Source organism: Hipposideros armiger, unplaced genomic scaffold (genome assembly GCF_001890085.2).
Source record: "Hipposideros armiger isolate ML-2016 unplaced genomic scaffold, ASM189008v1 scaffold_335, whole genome shotgun sequence".
Classification (NCBI taxonomy): domain Eukaryota; kingdom Metazoa; phylum Chordata; class Mammalia; order Chiroptera; family Hipposideridae; genus Hipposideros; species Hipposideros armiger.
The window spans coordinates 557819-572716 of NW_017731685.1; the positions used below are offsets into that span (position 1 = coordinate 557819).

Below are 14898 nucleotides of genomic sequence, written 5' to 3' on the forward strand. Positions count from 1 at the left end.
AGAGAACCAGCAGGGGCATCCCTCCAATTAGCGGGCACCGCCCCTCTCAGGCCTGACACACTGCCATTTTAAATCCATTGAGTGCCATTCTGAGAAACTAAAGAACCCTAACTAATTGGACAATAAAAGAAGATTTTGGTCTAGAGAGGGTAGCACGTTTAATGGAGTTTGCAGAGATTGGATTGCAGCACGCCCGCCCTGCAACTGGCTGGCTGGGCCTGTAGAAGCCTCTTAAACTCTTTGTGCGGATTTTGGCTGCAAGGGTAAGAGCTGGTTTATTTGCTCTCTCCTCTCTCTCCTCACTCGTCATCCTTCAATGATTAATTGCTGTTTGTGGTTCATTTCAATTTGGTTCAAAGAAATATAACTACAGAAATGCTAGGGTGAGATACTGTTTTTCTGTAATTCAGGAGAGGTTATCTGTCTCAAAGTAGAGGGACCATTCAATTTATCACCCAAACTCGGACACTTTTGAGAACAAAAGGAGACACTAAGCATAATTACAATTATATGCATTTTCTTGGAAGACAGTTCAGCAGTTCCTTAAGAAAACTAAGCATACTCTTACTATACAAATGATCCAGCAATTGTGTCCCTTGGTCTTCACTCAAAGGAGTTGAAAACTTGTGTCCACCCAAAAACATGAGCATGGATGTTTACAGCAGCTTTATTCGTCATTGCCAAAACTTGGTAGCAACCAAGATGCCCTTCAGTAGGTGAATGGCAAATAAACTGTGGTACATCTGGACAATGGACTATTATTATTTAACAACACTAAGAAGAAATGAGCTAGCAAGTCATGAAAAGACATGGAGGAAACTTAAATGTGTATTGCTAGGAGAAGCCAATATGAAAAGGTTACATACTGTATGATTCTAATTATATGACATTCTGGAAAAGGCAAAACTATAGAGACAGTAAAAAAAAAAAATCAGTGGTTGCCAGGAGTTAGGAAGGAGGGAAGGATGAATAGGTAGAAGATGGGATTTTTAGGGCAGTGAAAATATTCTGTATAATACTATAATGGTAGATACATGTCATTACACATTTATCAAAATGCATACATCAAAATATACCACACACACACACAACCGTCTGCATTCTCTTAGACTGTAGACTTTGGGTGATAATAATGTCTCAATGTAGATTCATCAATTGTAACAAATGTACCACACTGGTGGGAGATATTAGTGGGAGACAGAGACATGCAACTCTACATACTTTCTGCTCAGTTTGCCGTGAACCTAAAACTGCTCTAAAAACTAAAGTCTGCTTTTAAAAATTATATAATTTGGACATATTTATTAATCAGTTTTATTATAAATAGATACATTTTAATATTATTTTCAAAAATAAAATTATATTTCATAAAATTATATTTATTAAAAGTATAAACTGGGATTGTCCCAGAGATTGGGGATCATATTAGTCTCAAGCAACATACTCTGATTTGGAACTAAAAAGAAAATAAAAGTTATCATGCTTATTAATAAACTGCTTTCTATAGTGTATTTACCCTTCTGTTGGGAGCATATACTGTCAAACTTTTCCCCCTTTTTTTCTAGGTTTTTATTACTAATTTATTGAGTAACTCACATTGTACCCATACTGTAATAAGTGCTTTACATACATCCATTTAGTCCTTATTAAATAGAGGCTTGATCATTCATTCACTTAAAACTATGTCTTGGGGACTTGTTAATTATCACACACGGTTCCAGACACTGGGAACATAACAATGGTGAGAGAGGGAAACAATAAGTAAATATATATTATGTCAGGTGGAAAGTGCTATGAAGAAATAAGAAAAAAAGTAAGAAATCTAGTTATGTTAAATAATAAGAAAAGAAGAAAAAGAAATTGAGTAAGGAAGGCAGATAGTGATGGGGCACTGGTATTTTTGATAGATTATCAGAGAGAACTGCTCTTACAAGGTGACACTTGAGGTGGGACATGAGGAAATGACAGGAATAAGCCATGTGACTCTCTGGGGTGAGAGCATTCTAAACAGAGAATGCAAAGGCACTTTTCAGAAGAGCAAGAAAGCCAGTGGGGCTGAGCAAAGGTTAGCGGAGGGGAGCGTGAGCGTAGAGGTCGGAGTGGCAGTGGGGACCAGATTGGAGGCAGCCCATAGGTCATTGTAAGGATTTGAGGTTTTACTTATTGGAAGACAGGAACTCACTGGAGGGGATGCATGATCTTACTTCCATTTTGACAGGAATGTGGAAGCCTGGAGACCAATTAGAAAACGGTTAAAATAGTCCAGGTAAGATTGGCGGTGGTTGTAGTGGAGGGAGTAAGAAGTACTTGGCTGGATCTGTTTTGAAAGTAGGAAGGACATGCATGGCTGACAGATTTGACATAGGATATGATAGAAAATATTTAAGAATGATGCCAACGTTTTGCCTGAGCAACTGAAAGAATGGGTTTACAACAGAACAGAAGAGAAAGGAGAAATCAAGAGACAGGCTCAGACGGGGCAATGACCTTGATCATAGGAACCCATCTTGTACGTGGCAGAGTCAGGATTGTAACTCGGGTCTTTCTTACTCCAGAGTCTGAACAGTTTACAGGATAGGAATGAGTCCTGGACCAGGAGTTACTGTGGCTTTGACATTTACTAGCTGTGTAACCTTGAGAAACTTATCATTCAACAAACTTCTTTGAGGTCCTACTGTGTGCCAAGCACAGTTCTGGGTGTGAGGGCTACAAAGATGAATAACACAGACCCATGACCCAGACTAGGGGGCAGGAAAGATAGTTAGAGATGGCGTCTAGAGAAAGGCGAAACAGCCATTTTAGTTCCTTTTCTCATTAACAAATGGGGAGCTTGGTTGGGAAATCTCTAAGTGCCTTTCTTATCCTTAAATGTCATAGATTTGGGATATAAGCAAATGCTTTGACCTACAGATCAGGCAGAGAAAATCAGCAAGATTTCCAACCCCTCCAGGGCATATCACCAAGGTATTTTAAAGATGTCAACCCCTAATTAGAATTTAAAATTGAGAGAAATGTGTGCAGGCACTTCAGATGCAATTAGAACAGTAGATTAAAATCATTTTTGAAGTGACCTCATTCACTTCACAAATTCTTTAAATTGATTTTATAATTTTCTGCCCATGTAAGTGGCCAGATCACATATGGATAGTTTGGGGAACTACTAGTAGATTTTAATGAGATTATCCTTGTCAACCAAGGGAGAAAAAGGTAAAAACTATTATAGCATGTCCTTTTAGTGCATTAATAATAATAAAAGGCTTCATCCTTTCTCAATGGAGTTATACAGTGTTTTCAATAAATCTGGCATGCCCAAGATTCTGTTGTATTTCATTTCAACAAAGCAGTCCTCATCTTTGCTGAGGGATACTCTAAATAAAAATTTTTAAGTCTCTCCATGGAAAGAGAAACTATAAATCCAATCAAAAGACAAGTGATACACTGGGAGAAAACATTTGCAACAGTATGACAGTCAGAAGTTAATACTATCCTTATATTAAAAAGCCTCCTACCCATGAATAAGAAAGACTTGATATTATGCTAAGTGAAATAAGTCACAGAGAGTGACAAATACCATAGGATCTCTCTTATGTGTAATGTAAGAATAAAACACACACACACACACACACACACACACACACACACACACACACACACACACACAAAGCAGAAATAGACTCTTAGATATAGAAAACAAAGTGATGGTTACCAGATGGAAGGGGACTTGGAGGACTAGGTGAAAAAGGTGAAGGGAGTAAGAAGTACAAATTGGTAGTTACAAGATAGTCACAGGGATACAAAGTACGTCATAGGGAACATAGTCAATAATATGTAATAACTGTGTGTAGTGCCAGGTGGTTAGTAGTCAAGGGGGAATCACTTCATAAATTATATAAATGTCTAACCACTACACTGTACACCTGAAACTAATATAAAATAATATTGAATGTCAGCTGTAATTGAAAATTTAAAAAATAAAATAAAATAATAAAAAAAAAGAATAGAAAACCAGTTCACAGGAAAGTCAGTGACCAATAAGCCTATGAAAAAGAGGCCACTTTATTAGTTGTCATGGAAATTCAAGTTAAAACATCATCTATCAGATTGGCAAAAATGAAACATATTCATAACATCTGTTGGGGGAACTCCGTTTCCCTGCCTCATAGTTCATTGTGGGATTGTACTTGTGGCCTCTCTCCCTGCCCCTCACCACCCTCCCCGCTCCAGAAGAGGACTGTTGAATTTGAGGAAGGAACTGAGTGTATTGGGTTGGTGCCCTCTGGGTAGGCTCCCCCAGGCAGGCTCGGTACCTGTGAGCAACACCTGTGGTTGACTGATGTCCCAGTGATTTACATACGGTTCATCTATCTAATGCAGAGGTAAAGTAGGTATCAGTAAGACAGTTTGCTAATATATATAAGACAAATCATCCAATCCAGCTTTTCAAGTGATCTTTTTAAATCTCCATTTGTGTGGCTCCTATAGCTATCACTTGGCTGGTTCAGAACTTGGAAGAGAGGAATGTTTATTGTTTCCTGCACCAACACCCCAGAAAAAGAAACAAGAAAGAAAAATATATCCATGGATTCATGTAAAGAAATAGAAAGTTCTTGGAGTTGAAAGAGAATTACTAAGATTTGGGGGGAGGTACCTGGAAATATTAAAATGTGAACATGTATTAGTTTGGGTGATGTGACTTGGGGTCTGGCATGTGCTTTCACTATAACCCAAGAGGAGGGAGCAAGTGGGCAGGTGTACGGATGCATCAAAACTGGTCTTTGTCATGTCCACAAGTTTTTGCATCCTCTCAATCAAATTTAAGAGAATAATTAATAATAATAAAGTTGTTTTATAATGTATGTAATTTTCAACCAGCAATCTGACTTTTAGGAATTTATTCCATAGAAATAACTGTATCAACCCATATAGGTATATATGAATATCTATGAGAATGTTTATTGAAACACTATAAAACATATGCTAATAACTTAATAATTATTAATAAGAAAATGGTTATGTAAACAATGTATAGGAGGTCTGACAATTAAGTTTGCGAACTTGTTGCAACGATGTTGCTAAACTTTTTTGATATCAAAGGGATTATTCATTATGAATTTGTACCAACTGGACAAGCAGTTAACCAAGGTTACTGTTTGGAAGTGCTGAAAAGGCTGCGTTAAAAAGTTAGAAGACCTGAACTTTTCACCAACAATTCATGGCTCTTGCACCAGAGCAATGCACCAGCTCACACAGCACTGTCTGTGAGGTAGTTTCTAGCCAGTAAACAAATAACTGTATTGGAACACCTACTCACCTGATCTGGCCCCCAATGACTTCTTTCTTTACCCAAAGATAAAGGAAATATTGAAAGGAAGACATTTGGATGACATTCAGGACATCAAGGGTAACATGATGACAGCTCTGATGGCCATTCCAGAAAAAGAGTTCCAAAATTACTTTGAAGGGTGGACTAGGCTCTGGCATCAGTGTATAGCTTCCCAAGGGGAGTTCTTTGAAGGTGACTGTAGTAATATTCAGCAATGAGGCATGTAGCACTTTTCTAGGATCAGTTCGCGAACTTAATTGTTAGACCTCGTATGTATACATAAAATTCAGCCATGAGATAGAAGGAAATCCTGCTATTTGTGACAATATAGATGGGCCCTGAGGGCATTATGCTAAGTGAAATAAGTCAGACAGAGAAAGACAAATACTATATGACTTACATGTGGAATCTGAAAAAGCTGAAATCATAGAAACAGAGTAGGATGGTGGTTACCAGGGACTAGGGGGTGAGGGAAACGGGGAGATGCTGGTCACAGGGAACAAGCTTCCAGTTATAAGATGAATAATTTCTGGAGATCTAATGTACAGCATGGTGACAATAGGTAATAATACTGTATCATGTACTTGAAATGTACAGCATGGTGACAATAGGTAATAATACTGTATCATGTACTTGAAAGTTGTCAAGAGAGTAGATCTTACATGCTCTCATCACGAAAACAAAAAACAAAAACAAAAGTAATACAGTGACATGGTGGAGGTGTTAGCTAACACTGTGGTGGTAATCATGTTGCAATATATAAGAGTAAGTGTATCAAATCAACATGCTGAACACCTTAAGCTTATCCAATGTCATATGTCATTTTTATCTCAATAAAGCTGGGAAAAGAAAAGGCTCCAACATCTGACTAATAGGAATCTCAGAAAGTAAAGCCAGAGAACATGTCAGGGGAAAAGAAAAGAAATAATAGAACATTCCCCCAAACTGAAGAAAGACACAGATCTTCAGATTGAATTGACCTCCCAAGTGCAGACGACAATGATTAATGAAATATTTAAAGCCTCATCCTCCTGAAATTCCTCAACACTAAGAATAACAAAATATGGAAAGATACCAGAGAGAAAAAACTGCAAAAGGCCACGAGTTAGGCTAATAGCAGACTTCTCATCAGTAGCGTTGAATACTGGACACACCACTCAAGCATGGTGGTCGGACCAGCAGCAGGATCACCATCTGGGGGCGTATTAGAAACGCAGAAGCTCAGGCCACACCCCAGACCCACCCGTCAGAATCTGCTCTTTTAACAAGATCTCCAGGTAATTCATATGCACATAAACAGGCTAGACCACAAAGGATGATGACTTCGTGATATTAAAAAAAACATTTATTATAACGTAGAATTTTATGTCCAATGATCAATTGAGTATAAGAGCAGAATCAAGGGCCAATGACTAAATACAAAAAATTTACCATTCTGCTGGGGGATGTTGATAATAGGGGAGGCAATGCATGTATGGGGTCAGAGGTCATATAGGAAATCTCTGTACCTGCCTCTCAATTTTGTTGTAAAGCTAAAACTACTCTAAAATAAGTCTTTTTTTTAAAAAAAAAGATAGTGTTTAAAATGACAAATGTAACTGATAAAAACTATAATTATTAAACATTGGGACACAGAGGTAAAAGAGAGATCCAGTGAGCGACATGCTCATCTTTCAAAATATTTCATAGCAGGAAGTTACTAGATATTGCCCAAACTAAGTCAGTAAATTGTGATGTATTATGTAGAGTTATGGAGGCAACCCCCAGAAGAGCTAAAAATACAAACAGGATATTTTTATTCACATTATTCAGTGATTCTTTTTTAAAGCTGAGAATTAATTACTTGTTTTGAAGCCCCCCTGAAATATTGCTGTGCCCCCATTGACTAGAATAACATAAACAAACTCCGGGGCCAGCCAGGTGGCTCAGTTGGTTAGAGCGTGAGCTCTGAGCAACAGGGTTGCCGGTTTGATTCCCACATGGGCTAGGGAGCTGTGCCCAAACTGTGCCCAAGCTGAGCTGCTGCTGAGCTGCCAACAGGCAGCCTGGTGGCTCAGCTGGTGAAAGCGTGTGCTCCTAACAACAAGCTTGCTGGTTCCATTCCCACATGGGATGATGGGCTGTGCCCCCCACAACTAGATTGAAAGCAGCAACTGGACTTGGAGCTGAGCTGCACCCTCCACAACTAAGATTGAAGGACAACGACTTGATTTGGGGCTGATGGGTTCTGGAAAAACACAATGTTTCCCTTCCCCAAATCCCCAACAATTTTCCCTTTCCCCAATTTCCCAATAAATTCTTTAAAACAAAACAAAAAAACAAGCTCCAACATTTTATTGTAGTAACACATTAAAAGTTCACATGCTCACCGTGGCAGTCCAGTGCAGGTTATTTCTGGTCAGTATGCAGTTTTCCTCCATGTGGTCGACTCAGGGATCCAGGCCCTTTCCTTCTTGGGGTTCTGCTATCCTGCAGGTCTCAGATTCTTCTGCATTTAGCCAGCGGATGGGGAAAGGAGTGCAGGCAAAAGGCAAACTCACTTCTTAAATGAGCTGGCTGACAAAGGACATCCTCACTTCCACTTTCATCCCCTTGGAGAGAGCTAGTCTCGACTCCATCTGGATGGAAGGAGGGCTTGGAAATGTAGTTCTTGGTGCCAGTTCTAACTTACAGATGGTGAGTCAAATTTTCAGTGGACAGCAAACCTTGTCTGCCACATTCTGTATCCAAATAGCTATGTATAAATGGCGTGTACCCCTGGCCTTCTCCTCAGAAAGGGTGTGCTCAGTCTGGATGCTGGGAAGTCAAGTGTCCTGTGCGTAAAAGGGATGGCATGTTGATTGGATTTGCTTTGACTTGTCTGAGTATCATTGAACCATGCATCTTTTTGGAATTATTTTCTTTCATTTAGTAGACCTGTGTCTTATCACAGAGCTAGGTAGCATGTCCTCTTTGTAAGCTAATAAATTGGCATGATGGTGGAAGAGTGGAAGGAGAATGGGCAACGTGCTGCTCCCTAGTGCTGCTTCCTCAACACGTGGGTGACTTTGAACAAGTGAGGTAACCTCTCCTCTCTCTGACGTCCTTACCTGTAAAATAAGAAGTTTGTTGGGCTTTGCTAACCCTTTCAGTTCTAAACTTTTGTCACTTTATAATGCTGTCGGTGAACTAACAATCGCTGAGTTTCTGGAGCGCAGACGTGAGTGACCACAGCCTCTGCATCAGTATAGCAACTCTTTACAGCCCTTCTTATCACTCCTACCCCTGCAGTCTGTCAGCAGAGATGTCACTCTTGGATAGTGAGGCTCAACGAAAACAGAGGATGAGTAACAGCATGGCAGGAAGAAACCTGATTTGTGGTGAGACATTTCTGTCAGTAACAGAAGAGAAAGGTTTTAGAGGGAATCGGCTCATCAGTCCCACCCCAAAGCCCCCTCAACAAGAAAGGTGAGGGCCAGCCAAGTGGCTCAGTTGGTTGAGCTCGCTCAAGAGTGCGAGCTCTGAGCAACAGTGGTTCGAATCCCGGCCCGAGCTGAGCAGCTGCTGGCAGGATGGCTCAGCTAAAAAAAAAAAAACAAGAAAGGTGATAAATTTCCCAGGCACTTTATAGTTCGTAAAGTAGTCACCATCCCCATAAGGTAGGCAGAACAGATTATTCTTTTCATTACATATTTAGTGTTTTTATTGGGTTGTCAGAAAAGTCATGATGCATTTTTGCAACAAAAACAGAAAAAATACGTCATGACTTTTCTGACAACCCAATAAATAGGCTCATGGTTCCTAGATCAAAAAGTACAAAAAAAGGCAGATGGTGCAAAGCTTCCGTTTCACCCCAGTCTCATACCTGCCCAGTTCTCACCTCTCACCCTTCACACCCAAAAGAAATAGCTACTGTTATTAGCTTGTTGTCATTTCAGAGATTTTTACACATATATATTCTTTTCCTTCCTTTTTTGTGATATTCATTACACAGTGCTCTAACCTTGCTCTAATTTAATATATCATGCAAGTCTCCATATTAACTGTATGTAAAGATCACCCTTTTTGTGTTTTATAGAATTCTATCTATAATTTATTTTACCTATTTCTTAACAGTGGACACATTTTACTTTTCAGTCCTTTGTGAATAGAAACGATGCTTTAATAATTTAAATAGTTGTATGTAAGTCAATTCACACACTTGTGTATGAATAGATATGTAAATTCCTCAGTGATACTTTTCACTGATACTTTCAAAGTACCCTGCATTGACCTACTTTACAGATGAGGGAGGGCGATAAGGATTTATGATTGCAAATCCAGGGGTGGAAACAGCTTGCCTGCTCACAGGTATGATTTTTCCTGAGTTGGAGCGGGATGGGTGTGAGTAGCACAAGGTCGGCGAGGTTGGCGTTGTACACGGGGAGGCAGCTGTGAGGTGGGCAGGCAGAACAGCTCAACAGCGCACCGAAGCGCACGCGGAAGGAATGAGGCTTGGTTGCAGCGTGCTGGGAAGCCGCAGTGGCAGATGTGAGCCGAGCACGACCAATGTCTGAGCAAGCACTTTATGAGCCAGAAGCCCAGGGAGTGGGCACCCCCTTGGTCAGTGGCTCCAGAAATAGCTGTTATACACACAGTGGCCTTTGAGCCAGACTCCCTGTGCCAGTCGGATGCCTGCCACCCACACTGGGATTCATCAGGTCTTATCATTGTCCCAGTGGCTGAGTGTGGCCACCCCACGTGTCATTTAAGCCTGAGTGAGGCGCAGTGGGGTACTTTTTAAAGTGGAGCGACCTTGCTTGCATATTTTAAATAAAATATAGATATATATTTATATTTTCATAGACAGCATGATTTATATATTTATGTTATATGCAACATATTTAAATATATTTGTATTATTTACATGTATACTATTTACATAGACTATATATCTATATTTTGACTTATACAATATATATTATATATAACATGCATGACATAAAGTATATATACATACATATATAAATATATATATTTAAATAATAGAATATGCGTATATATTTTTATATACTTTCTCTTTTAAAGCAATTTTAGGCTCACAGCCAAGTTCAGTGGAAAGTACAGAGAGTTCCCACAGACCCCCCATCCCACACGTGCATGGCCTCCCCCACAGTGACATCCTGCGCCACAGTGGTACATTTATTACAACTGATGAACCTGCACTGACACTTCATTATCACTCAAAGTCACATTGGGGTTTATTCTTGATGGTGTACATTCTAAGGGTTGACAAGTACATTTTTTATTCTTGTTCTTAATGCTATATTATCTCACTTAATTCTTCAATAACCCTATGAGGTAGGTGCTGTAATTACCCCCATTTAGAGAAGAGGAAACTGAGGCACAGTAAGGTTAAGCTACTTGCCCAAGGTCATGAAGCTAGTGAGTGTGGGAACCGGATTTGAAACCAGGCCGTCTGATGCTGTGTGTGCGTTTCACCACTGTGCTAGACTGCCTCTGACTTGATCCCCCAGTGCCTTGTATTCTCTCCCCTTTTCCCACCCCTCCTTCAGGTGACAGAAAAGGGTTCTTTCTGTTCTTATTTCGCCTGGCTTCCCTGTAGCCTCATTGTCTGCCTGAGGAATCTTCGAGCAACTTCTGCTGTTTTCTGCAGCAGAAGCGCTGGGTGCTGAACTGCAGAAGCTGTGGGTTAGCACTAGCCAGGAGCATGAGGGTTATTGGTGAGGGGGACAGGGAAAAGAGAGGGTGAGGCTGGGAGTGGTGGCGGGGGAAAGGAGCAGGGACAGTGACACTGGCCTCCAGGTCCAAAGAGCTCTAAGATCAAAGGACAGTGGTGAAAATTGGAGGAGGGAGGTATATGGGACCAATCCCCTTGGGAGACTGCTGACCAGATAGTATGAGACTTGATTCTGGGTCATAGCAACAGCCAGCCTTTTCACTCATTCATTTACTTGTTATTCAGAATCTCCTATTATTTGGAGGGAAATCTCTGACAACTGGAGGGTCTTAAGTTTGTTAACAGGGTGATGGAGGAGGGTGATGGTATACACTTTGGGAGAGTTTTAACACAGCTACATTCTTATGCACAAGAAAAGGAGAGAGTTTGGGAAGCCCAGAAGGAAAACTCTAGAACCACACTGTCCAATGTGGCAGCCACTGGCCACATGTGGATAGTGAGCACTTGAAATGTGGTCAGTCCTTGTTGAGAAGAGCTGTGAGTGCAAAATTCACATTGGAGTTTGATGACTTAGAAGGAGAAAAGAGGGGCCAGCTGAGTGGCTCAGTTGTTTAAGAGCTCGCTCAAGAGTTTGAACTCTGAGCAACAGCAGTTCGATGCTCGGCCTGAGCTGAGCTGCCACTAAGCTGCCAATAGGTAGCAGGATGGCTCAGCTAAAAAAAAAAAAAAAAAAAGATTCAAGAAGGAGAAAAGAATGCAAACTGTTTCATTAATAATTGCTTATATTGATCATATGTTACAGTGATAATGCTTTGGATATAGTAGGTAAAATAAAATATAGTGACACTTGGACAATGCAGGACTTAGGGATGCTGACCGCCTGCACAGCTGAAAATCCATGTGTAGCTTTTAATGCCCCAAAAACTTTACTAATAGCCTATTGTTGAATGAAGGCCTTACCGATAACATAAACAGTCAATTAGCACATATATTGTATGTTATATGTATTAGACAGTGTATTCTTACAGTACAGTAAGCTAGAGAAGAGAAAATGTAATTAAGAAAATCATAAGGAAGAGAAAATACACCTATGTTTTTTACTGTACATATTGATCGAGAAACATCCACATATGAGTATAAGTGGACCCCCTGAAGTTCAAACACATGTTGCTCAAGGGTCAACTGTAAATACGTAAGATTAATTGTGCTTTCCTTACCTTTCTTAATGTGACTACTGGAAATATTTAAATGACTTACGTGGTTCGCATTCTATTCTATTTCTACTGGACTGTGATGATCCGGAAGAAAGGAGCAAGAGCCAGGAAGACTCAGGACCGTGGGGAAGGTTCCCGAGACGGGGAAGCTCCGTGGCTGGTGGCTGGAAAGGAAGACGTGGGGAATTGTCACCAGTGGGGTTTCTTGGAGGATCACGGTGTGATGGGCGATGTCATCTCTCACCTCAAGTCTTCACTATGAAATCGTCAGTAAAAGCTACACTACTTTTTAATAAAGCGAATTAGAAAGAATTTCCTTTGGAGAAGCTTATGTCTTCCCTTGAGGTGACAGAAAAATTTTGGAAAACCCATGTTTGAGTGTCACTTGTCTATATGTCACTAGTCTATGTTCACTAGTCCAAACCATGTTTGAATTTCACTAGTCTACAATTAGAGAACTAGAAGAAGAGTGTAGAGTGCAGATACCCTGTCTCTTTACATTCTAGTCAGCATGTCCAATGAATTCTTAAAGAGTTTTCAGACTGTCCATGAGTCATTTTTAAGAGAAAGTAGTTTTCTTCTTTCACCACACTATGTTTCTTTCCCTGTTAACTTTTTGGTAACGTGACTGAATTGAGAGAGTTGACTGTCATGAGAGGCTTTGAATCAATAAGGGATTGCTGGCTCATTAAATTCAAATTCAGGTCATCACCAATGTTGCTACCTAACAGTTGCTTAATAGATTTCATTCTTTGGTAGTTGTGAAGCCGAATTGTCAGGGGCCAAACCTTTTTGGATATGACTGTGTTTAATCATCTAATGTAGCCCCTGCATATCAGATTTGAGAAATCACTGAAAAAATGTTTGACGACTATGGCCAGCATACCCTATGCTGCTTTCTTCACCTTTGAATGAAAAGATGCTTGGAAACAAGAATTTAATTTGAAGCTTCGTAATTAGGATCATGGCTGACATTCTGGTGTGAATTTTGAAAGGAAAATGCTAGAGGAAGCTACAGAAAACTTGAGGGAATAGAAAGAAGCAAGTTAACTGACTTTCTAATGAGCCAAATAATTTGTAAAAGTAACAATGGCAGTAAATTTGAGGTGATGTGGTCTCAAAGGAAAGACTACATTTTAATGAATTACTGTTCAATTCATCCTTAGCCAGATATTCCCCTGTTTCCATCTCCTTTTGTGGTATGAAGTAATGAGCCTCTGAAAACTAACAGCTGAACTGATTTTAGAGATTTACTATCTTTAACACCACAGAGTTGTGTGTCTATGGCTTTTTGTATAACAGAAATATCAACAAAATGGTTCAGATTGTACCAGTGATTTAATACCCCTGAACTGAGGGTGATGTGGTAACAGAGATAATAAATGTAGTGGCGTGAGGAAAAGAAGTCGTGTGGGGGCATGAAGGGATTTAACAGGAAAAAAAAAAGAAAAAAAAAGCCAAGTTTGTGTAACCCTCAATAAATGTGGATACTATAGATATGTTTGATTTTATACCAGGGATATTTCACAAAAATTCGGATACACTTTTAACTGGTTTTGATTTCTAGAAAATGTCCCTTGAGTTTTCTGTAAAACTTGCAAGATTTCCCCTCTGAGTTTCCATAATTGCCTTAACCTTATTTCACATATTTTATTTGAGTCAGAATGATAAATGAGTGATTTGATTGTTAAAGTGCTAAATGAAGAACCAGACAATAAGAAAGTCTACACAAATTCAGACTTTCTCTTTAATCAAAGTCTGGGTTGTGACCAGAGCTTTGGGGTTGGCACGTGTGAATTAATACAAGTGAAGGAATTAATTTCCCTGCCTAGTTAGTGTTAGCCACAATTATACAAATTTCAAGGTGGATGAAAGTAATGAGCCTGATTTTGTTGTAATCGCACAAGAATGTATTCATACAAATGGCTGCTGCCCCTCTGTTTACTCTGCAAGGACGAAAGCTTATGTTAAAGATGTGGCCATTGACCAAAACAATTTTTAAAACCCTCTTTTGGAATTGACTTCAGAGCGTGAACCAGAGTCTTTTAAATAATCGTGGCTGTTGTACCTCTTCATCTTTTAGGGACAGAGTTGATATCTGGGGAACATCCAACAGCATCCACAGTCAAATCTTTGTGAGCATGGTGGGCGATAAAATTGGGTGATACCCTTTGGGGTTAAAAATCAAATATGACTAAATATGACTCTAGAATATTGAAAATGATTTGCTATAGCTTCAAAACCCTTAAATTAACTTTAAAATCAATTCCAATACAAGAGTGTCCTATGTGTTTTGAGCAAAGGCAGTGAGTGCCCTTGGAACATGTAAGTACAGAGTTTGCCAAGGTGACTATTCTAGAAGGGATTACCCAATTTAGAGGTTTGTTTAAAAAATCAATCGCATCACTTTATGGGCTCAGTGAAATGTAATAGGAAGAACATGAAGAGTGAGAGCCAGATGGGCCCACCTCCACCCCTTTCAGCTCCAAGTGACCTTGGACAAGTTATTTAAGCTCTCTGAGCTCCTGCTTCAGAATTACCCATCGGAGATAATAACTTCCACTGGGACTGTTGCGAGGGTTAGAAATATAGTATGTCAAGTGCCACATATATTGGCCTACACATAGTACAGGGTTTGTGATTATTATTTGATGAATTTTTTTCTACCCAGCCTATTTCAAAATGGATTAAAAGTAGTTAAA

General features: G+C 39.7%; 1 protein-coding gene across 8 annotated transcripts in view; it reads left to right on the plus strand.

The window, feature by feature from the left end:
• The window catches only part of APBA1 (amyloid beta precursor protein binding family A member 1), a 195898-nt gene that overhangs the window by 109258 nt on the left and 71742 nt on the right, over window positions 1-14898 (plus strand). For 2 of the 8 annotated variants that reach the window (XM_019661100.1, XM_019661101.1), the window contains exon 2: window positions 12288-12462. The exons of 5 other annotated variants lie outside the window; for them this stretch is intronic. The gene's annotated coding sequence lies outside the window, so the exon portion shown is untranslated. One more of the 8 variants, XM_019661105.1, reaches the window with a different exon arrangement.